The sequence below is a fragment of the Lagopus leucura genome, unplaced genomic scaffold (assembly GCF_019238085.1).
Source record: "Lagopus leucura isolate 7727_CA_CO unplaced genomic scaffold, USGS_WTPT01 Super-Scaffold_54, whole genome shotgun sequence".
NCBI classification, from domain to species: Eukaryota; Metazoa; Chordata; class Aves; order Galliformes; family Phasianidae; genus Lagopus; species Lagopus leucura.
The window spans coordinates 2,489,789-2,499,019 of NW_024962251.1; positions in this window are offsets into that span (position 1 = coordinate 2,489,789).

Consider the following 9,231-nt stretch of genomic DNA (forward strand, 5'->3'; position numbering starts at 1 on the left):
AAGTATAAGTTTGCTTAATATACATGTGTCAGAAGGCCAGTGTTTTCCTGGGTTTCCTCTGAAAATGTCATCAGGGTTTACATCCTGTCCATGCAGCATCCGTACAGCTGTGAGACAGCTGCCTCTCTTCTCATGTGAAGTTAAACACTGTTGTTTTTTTTTCCCCAGGCTCTGCTCATTATTTCTTCCACCCTATCACCTTTCAGATGAGCACAAATGACTTGCTTAATATTTGCAGAGTTTCTAGCAACCAAAGATAGTGTCCTGACCTCTAACTCCCCATTCACTTTCTCAACCTATTTCCCTTCCTTTCCCAGTGCATATATCATCAGTCCCATCTGATTAGCATCTACTTTATAAATACTTTCTAATCAGCATTTTATTTTCCTTACTGTGGCCCTGTGTCCCCATGTCCTGACTGTCAGTTTTACTGGCCACCAATACTCTCACAGCTATACATTTTAGAAAAGTTTTATGGTGTGATACAACACCATATTTTGTTAATAGCTTTCTGAGTGGACCACTTGTCAGTTACTCCTCACAGATCAAATAGAAAAACATCCCAGTGTTTTTAATGTATTTTTTTTTAATTTGCGCTGTGACTGCTTTTTCCTAAGCTCTTAATGTTGTTCTTGTTAGGGGTTATTGTATGAAATAAACATATTTTAGCATATAAGCCACATGCTGAGGAAAAGGTAGAAAGCAATAAGCTCCTCTCTGAGAAAACTAATGATAATTCTGTTTATGATCAATAAATTACGTGGTGCTAGTGATTAAAACTGAGCATGAAGCGAAGTTGGTGATGAGTGGTACTGCGGTTTCCAAGTCTGTATATTCATTCTAAAGAATGAGCACCAAAATAAATAAGCTTAGCTGCTATATTTGGTTACCTTTTAATCTTAAAATTTAGCTACATTTGTGTTATGGGCAACAGGCAACCAAGACATAGTGCCTGTTTTTACTAATCAATATCATGTAGTATCTATATGGCATTGCTTTCAGCATCAGTGTAGACTGCATAAAATACACGACATATCTGCCATCATGCTCCTTTTTTTTTTTTTTTTCTATCTCTTTTGAATTTTTTTCTGATTCCCTTTTAAAGCTCTGGGGGACTCAGCTTAACTGGAACTGCTTTTAGACTCAGGGTGATTTATAGTGTTCTCTAGAAGATGTATAATCTATCTGACATTGTAGAGATCTGAAGAGAAATGGATAGCAATATATTTCTTGCAAAGAATTTATTACAGTAGCTGCTGTCCTGCACTACCTGTCTAAAATAAGGTATTTCTTCTTGAATACTGAAAAAAAAAGAAAAAAAAAGTCAAAATTGTTGAATGCACGACAGAATTAGGCATTGCCAAAATTAACTTGAGAATTACACAGCCTATTAATGCAGGGTCAATTTGATATTAAGATGGATTTTCTAATGGTTTAATAGCAAGCCACAGAAACTATAATTCAATTACAATCTTAGTAACGCACAGACAAGATGTGGGGAGAAAAGTAATAATGTTTCACAAACCCTAAGAAGAGGTGGAGGAGAATAAGGAATAGAATCTACTTTTCTTTTTTTTTCTTTTTTTTCTTGTTTTCTTTTTTTTTTACCTACAGAAAAATAATAAGGAAATAGTGGATCCCCATTAGAGGATCGCCTGTACCATTTTAAGAGGTGACATGGGTATCACTTATGGCTCTCAAAACTCCTCTCAACTTTGTGTGCATGTACCGACATGCTATCATCTATCAACTACAAAGAAAAGAAGCTGTTACTCTCACTGAAAAGCTGTTCACTTCCTACAGTCATCACAATTTCTAAAGCCTGTCAATTTTGCCACAATGGGACTAGTTGAGTTTTCCCATGTAAAGTCAAAAACTGAGCCTTCAATGAAGATGTTTGCCGGTATATCATCAGAGAAGATGACAGGCATGCAAATATAATAGCCACCAATATTCCACTTTAGAGAGCTGTTTCAAAGGAGAGAAAGCCTGCTGAGATCTGAGTTAAAGCCTTTATGGAAGTGATGAATCTGGATAGGTTCATGAAGGTCTGAACATACAGGCAAGAGGTCAGGGTGAAGCAATAATTTGAAGTTGAGTATTTTTTAAAGGGAAAACAAAGTGTAATACACAATCTTTCCAACAAACTATTGTAAGTTCTGTTGCAAAAGTTCTGATTTTGCTCTTTTTGGACAGGAACATTCATCTTGATTGTTTAATATTGCACTTTTAACAGTACTTATCTGATGAAGCAACTATATTTGCTGTTGGAGGAAGAAACTTTTCAATGCAGTATTTAAAAAAAAATTATTTAATTTAGCTTTAATGGACCCATTAATCCTGTGTTGCAGAGGGTTTTACTTGTGTTTTGGTAGACATTTCAAGAAGGATGCAGGTTGTCTATTCTTCAGTGCTTTGCTCAAGTGATTTATATGAGTGGCAGTTCATAACTGAAAGGCTCAGTTCTGTGCATGGGTTCAATCCTTTGCTATCCTCATAGAGCTCAAAAGGATTGAAAAATAGCTATCATATCCCTGCTGAAGCTTCTCGTATCACACTGGCTTTTCTGCCTAGACCTTGAACTTTGTTCTGTCGAGGGCAGGCAGTGTATATTGGGCTTTAGGTGGTTCTTGTGGTGAAATGACATTTTAGGACACAGCTGCCTGGCATTCCTCCAGGCATTATCAGCCAGAACAGGGAAAGGAGCAGAAGACTACTGGCTAGCTGCAAGCTAGGGCTGATGCTCCTGGTTAATGCTCTGCTCCTGATGGGCCTCAGGGGCACCAGGAACACCAGGCAGGGAGCTGGCAGCAACCTGTATGCAAGTAGCATCTCCCTGGGGATGAGGCTCTTGGTGCTTTCCAGTCCCTGAGAGATGTCTTCTGTTCCTGCTTTTGGTCTGTTTTCTTCCAATGCACTCTGTTCAGTGAGCAGGTAAATAATAGCAGGAAACACACCTGGAAATGTCAATAGCCTGAGGCATTTTGTAACTGAGGGATCTGTGGGCGTAATTTCTGATAATGGTATTTGTCCAGCACTGTGAGTAGGAAACTTCAGCATGATTGCACCTGAAGGCTGGAGGGGCAATTTATTTTGTGGTGACTTAGAACACATTGCGAGGCTATGCTCTGTAGCTCAGTTTGCCATGTTACTTTCACTGAAATTTTGTCAGCATTAGATGTTCATAAACTAGGAGAAAAAAAAAAAAAAGCCACATGGCGTTCTTCAAATATGATATATGGGATTATTTCTTTGAAGTCCTTATTTTCTCACCTGATTTTAGAGCTTGGTATTTTCCTATCTCCTCTCACCACAGTTTTACAACACAACACAAAAAAGTTGCGGAGTAGGCTGCTGCAGGAGGGTAGCCACTGTGTGCCTCAAGCATGGAAGATGTTTTGTGTTGACCCGACACCACAGACTGTTCTTTTCAGGTTATTTCAGTGGCATATCTCTGAGGTATTCTTTTGGCTGTAGTGTGTGCTCTTTTTGAAACATGAGTGTATCTCAAACAGGGATGTTTTGAGGCTCTCAAAACCTGAGAAGCTGTGACAGATCTGGCACACTGCTACTATCAACAGGGGTTAAAGTTATTTGGTCGCAGACCTCAATGAGCTGTCCTAAAAGAAATCCAAAAGCTTTCTTTGAGGCAAGAGGTGAAGTTACACTTCAGACTCTGTGGGCAGGTCAGTTTTCTTTATCTGCTCCATGAAACTTTAGTGCAGTTAGTATTTCACAAAGGTTGGCAAATAGAACAGATTACCTTGTAAATCCGTATCTCAGCTTTCTCTGCAATATAAAACCTGGTTATACTTGTGTGTGTTTTGAGCAAATTTCTTGCTGGAATACTGCTCAAAAAATACAAAGTAAAATCATCCTTATCAGGTGAAAAAAAAAATCAAAAAGTTATATAAATAGTCTATACAGAACCACTGAGAGATTTGGTACATTGAATTACTGTCATGCTTAAATACTTCTCAAGGCAGACAACTGTAAAAGACATTCCTCTTTTTGTAAGCACTTGCTCCTGGTAGAAACAAGAGTTATATTGATTTACTGCAATTTATTTTCTCCCTGGATTCTGGTCCTGACACTGTGAGAAGATTAATTGGAATTAATGGCATTTGCACAGCTAATTAAAGTCAGTCTTCCTACAGTCAAATCAATTCCTTTAATCAGAGAAGTAACAAAGTCTTGCTCAATTCCTGCAGTCTGCATGTAAATGTTCTTTGCTTGAATAAGCAACTCTGCAGTCATTAGTGGTTGAACACAGACGCTGCTTATGATACCTGGTAATTTCTTCAGTGCTTGAAAAGGGCAAATAATATACATATTCATTCTTACAGAACTCAGCAAAATTAGAATTCCTGAAATCTGAAATTAATTGAAGACATGGTTGGCTCTTATCCTTAATCTATTCTTTAAGAATGTTTCTGGATTCATGGCAGCATCAGAGACTGTACCCAGTTTTTCAAGCACTGCACTAACACAAGTAAATGAGAACAGATCAAGGAAAGTACTTCCTCTATATAATCTAATGATTACTGAGCTGCATGCAATATAGCATGTTAATGAATTAACGTGTGAAAAGGTCTTTCATAGAGAACACAAACAGGACTGAGAACAGAACGTAATCAACCTGCTGTTAATCAGTATGTTTCTGCTTAAAATTTAAGACACATAAGTTCTAGTCAGATACAAGGCTTTAGAAGACTATTATTCTTAAACCAATCCATACTGTTAACTTAACGCTTCAGCTGCAATAGACTTTGTTGGCAAACATTCGCAGCATTGCTAACTGCAGTGATCTCCTGAGTTGGTGCACGATCTTCTCAGCAGTCTGGCAGCTCCAGGAGAAAGAGGTGAAAGCATTCGTGTTCCATGTGGCAATGGGCTTACGTTCTACTTTGATTTTTGGTGGTACGACACGACAATGACTTCAAGCAAGGACAGAATTGTAGATGTTTCCTCAACAAAAAATTCCAAACAAGTCTTTTTGAGCAGAAGGTGTGTTATTCATACAGTCTCTTTGGAACACTGAACTCTGAAAATGGAAAGGGGAAACTTCTGCAAAATAGCAGATGGAGGAGTGGGGCTGTGAGAGAGAAGTAGCCCCATGGGCTCTGAGCTCCAGCAGCCCAGGAGAGGCCCATGGTGGAGTAAGCTGTCCCCCTTGGCCCATGGACACATCTCCACATGAGGCCACTGAGGAGTGCCTGGTGCAATAGCAGACGTAGCTTGGAGGAGTTCACCTTCAGGTAGGATGGCAAATACGTTTTACTGTGCTGTTTCTTCCCCAAGCTGTGAGTTAGCACTATGTAGTGCAGTCCATTTAGTTTGTTCAGAGATGGAAAGGAATCACTGCATTCATAAGGTCTGGTCCCCCACCACATCCTTATCCCCACATTGGAGGGATGTGGATTTGATGGGTGGGCCACTCGATGGATAAGAAACTGGTTAATATGCCGCAGACAGAGGGTGGTAATCAATGGCTCTATGCCCAGGTGGAGGCCGGTAATGAGCTGCGACCCCAGGGCTCTGTCTTGGGACCAGTGCTCTTTAACATCTTTATCAGTGACATCGATGACAGAATGGAGTGCACCCTCAGCACGTTTGCTGAAAATACCAAGCTGAGTGGCGACACAGTTGAAGGAAGGGATGCCATTCAGAGGGACTAAGAGAGGCTAGAAAGGTGGGACTGGGTGAACCTGATGAGGTTCAACACGGCAAAATGCAGAGTTTTGCATTTGGGCCGGAGGAATCCCAGGCATCCGTATAGACTGGAAGGAGCAGTCCTTGAGGGCAGCCCTGTGGAGAAGGACCTGGTGGTCTTGATAGATTAAAAACTTAACATGAGCCAGCAGTGTGCCTTTGCAGCTCAGAAAGCAAATGGTATTCTGGGCTTCATCACCACAGGGTTGGCCAGCAGGGACAGGGAGGTGATTGTCCCCCTCTACTCTGCTCTTGTGAGGCCCCACCTGGAGCACTGTGTCCAAGTGTGGAGGCTCCGGTACAAAAAAGGCAGGGAGCTGTTGGAGAGGGTCCAGAAGAGAGCCACGAAGATGATCAGGAACTGGAGCACTCCCCATACGAAGACAGGCTGAGGGAGCTGGGCTTGTTCAGCCTGGAGAAAAGAAGGCCTTGGGGTGACCTCATTGCAGCCTTTCAGTACCTAAAGGGAGCCTACAGAGGGGAGGGGAATCAACCCTTTTTTTTTTTCAAAGGGTTGATAGCTGAAGGACAAGGGGAAATGGTTTTAAGTTGAAGGAGGGGAGATTTAGGTTGGATGTCAGGGGGGAATTCTTTACAGAGAGAGTGGTGAGGTGCTGGCTCCCCAGAGAGGTTGTGGATGCCCCATCCCTGGAGGTGTTCAGGGCCACATTGGATGGGGCCCTGGGCAGTCTGATCTGGTATTAAGTGGGGAGACTGGTGGCCCTGCATGTGGCAAGGGTTTTGGAGGTTCATGATCCTTGAGGTCCCTTCCAACCCTGGCCATTCTGTGATTCTGTGATTCTGTGATAAGGGATCAAAAAATTTTACACATCTTCTTGTTTGGACAGTTTGATACTGAAGTGTTTCCAAAATTATAATTTAAAAGCCCAGTTCTGATCCATGTGAAAGACTTCCATTATAGAGATATTTTGGCAAGCTAATATGCTCTGGGATGAATGACTTATTGAAAGCTTCATGACAATAATTTGGTAGTTTTGCGCCAAGGAGGTATTTCTCATTCTTCATTTCATCCCTGCAAACCTCCTTAATTGATACAGCTGAAATAGCAAATATCTTTCAGATGCCATGGTCTTAACTCACAAAATCCCCAAAGACTTTTTATTCAGTCCCTTGAAAATGTTGCCTTCAAGTTATCTGAATTTGTAGCGAGAATAGATGTTTTCCAACCAAAATGCCAATTCGGGTACAGCTTTAGTGACAAAGTTTGCTTTTTTTCCTAGTACTGTATGAGGATTAGTACATTTGCATAGATGAATATCCTATTGATAGTGCTTACAACTTTTTCAAATTAGCAACAGATACAAATCTTTAAACATATTGATAAGCAGATGCGGAGCTTGATGTATTACTTTTCTTTCATTAGCACTTTTAAGGAGCCATCCTTTGTACTGTTCAAAGGCAAAAGTTTGGAAATCTTTTCTTCTGATTTAAGTATAATTAGGACTTTGCAAATACTATGCAGTTGGTTGATAATTAACCTTTTTGACTATATTTAATCATGTTGGGCAAAACTTTGATTATTGTTAGTCCACTGGAGACAATGTCACTTTCACAAATTTACAGGGGAAATCTGTATGCCTATTTTTTTGTTTTTTATTTTTTATGGTGTATGGGTCAATTTAATGCTATTCAGTAATAAATCAGATAAATCCCCCTCTCCATCTAATTTTACTACTCCCATATGTTATAAGGCTTATTTTTTTTTCATGCTGGTAAGAAGAACCCTGCTAAGTGACTCTTCTATCCTCTGAACTGTGTAGCAATTTTCCATACAATCACCTTTGAATTAACATGAATATGGTTTTATACTTTTTTTTATTGGAAGAATTAAAACATAAGAAAATGCTGACAGACTATATAGTTAAAATAATCCAATACTGAGAAATTAAGCCTAGTCTGGATTTCAGTGCTTTTTCTGGCTTGCTTTTTCACACACTTACATTTTCCGTTTTTAGCTATATTCATGTACCTTCATTGAGAATTGCTTTGAAACACAGCAGTTCCTCCATACATACCTTACATTAGAGCATTCTCTCTGGCTCTTAAGGAGCCTGTTTGCTCCTCACTCTGTGGAATATTCCTCTCAGTGCTCGGAAGCTTGCTCTCCCTCATCTGGATAAGCTGACAGTTTAAATCTCCATGAAATTACTTGGTGATGCTGGATGGTGAAAAAAATAGAGTAGGCCTGGCTAGCAAACAAGTTGCTGCTGGTGGAGTGGATCCAGTTCCGTAGCTTCCAGAAGAAGAGGATATGATAGCACTATGAATTATTTTTGTGTCTTCCTTTCCAGGGATGTGGCTTTGATTTGGTTTGATTTCATGCTAATGGTGCCAAAATCAGGTAACAAACACCCATCCATCTTTGTGAACTGGGTTTTATTTTTCTCACATGAATCCTTTCAGAAAGTTAATGCATACAATTTGTACATCTTTTGTCCCAGTGTTACTGTTTTCCCAGCCTTAAATAACGTCAGCCAAACTTGTTGAGGGACAATGGAGTGGAACTTGGCTAGAGAACACTGCTAGCAGCCAGGCATACTGCTGTGAATCCAAAAACTCAGGAGAAACCATAACTATAGCTGATTTAGCTAAGATGTCCCTCAGTTTTAGGGAGAATCCAAGCATTGATTGGATTGGAGCTCCTGCCTGACCTTTGGTACATTGTTATCAAAAGCAAGACGCAGAAAAAAACAGAAGGTAAATTTTAAGGTAATGCAGGAGAAGGAAAGTTTCAAACAAGGAAAATAAGCATCCAAACAGTGCAAAAATATTTAATGTTCAGTGGCACATGCAGATAATTTACTGGAGAAACTACTGACAAGAACTGAGTTGTTGATAAGGGTGCAAATAATTGTCATTTTGAACTCTTAATGTTATCTGCAGAAGTGACTTGTGCTCAAATATAAATTAAGAATAAATGAATGAGTCTAAAAGGCAGTTAGTCAGTCTTTCAGAAATAAGAATCTTCTTGTTTTGAAGAGTTTTGCAGACAAGACAATTTTTAGCTCAACCAAAACTGTGGTGAAAATTCAGACATGGAACTAACCCTGACCAAAAAAAAGTGCAAACTCTCTGGCATCAGAAACTTGAAAGCTGTGGCTCCCATTGAAGTCAACAGCACTTCAGAGGCTTTACTCTAGTGATGGTAAACACAGTCTTGACGTTGGATTTGTGCAGTTGGCTTTGATGGTCTGTTTATGGATACAGCAGAAGCAAGCTGCTTTGTCACAGAATCTGAGCAGAAAGCAGCAGCTATCACCCCTTTCATTCTCTTCCCATATTGTGAACTGTTTGATCTAGACATTAAAGAGAAACTACTGATGACAAGAAAAGTAGTGAGGTGGGAAAGCTTATACTTGAAATAGGAAATGGAAGTGCACAGCAGACTGTACTTCTGTATGTGCAAGGAACATTTCAAATATCAGAGTGGAAACCCTGTCAGGAGAGGAATTGGCCATGCCTGAAGAGGTGTTTAGAAATCACACAAGTGGTGGTCAC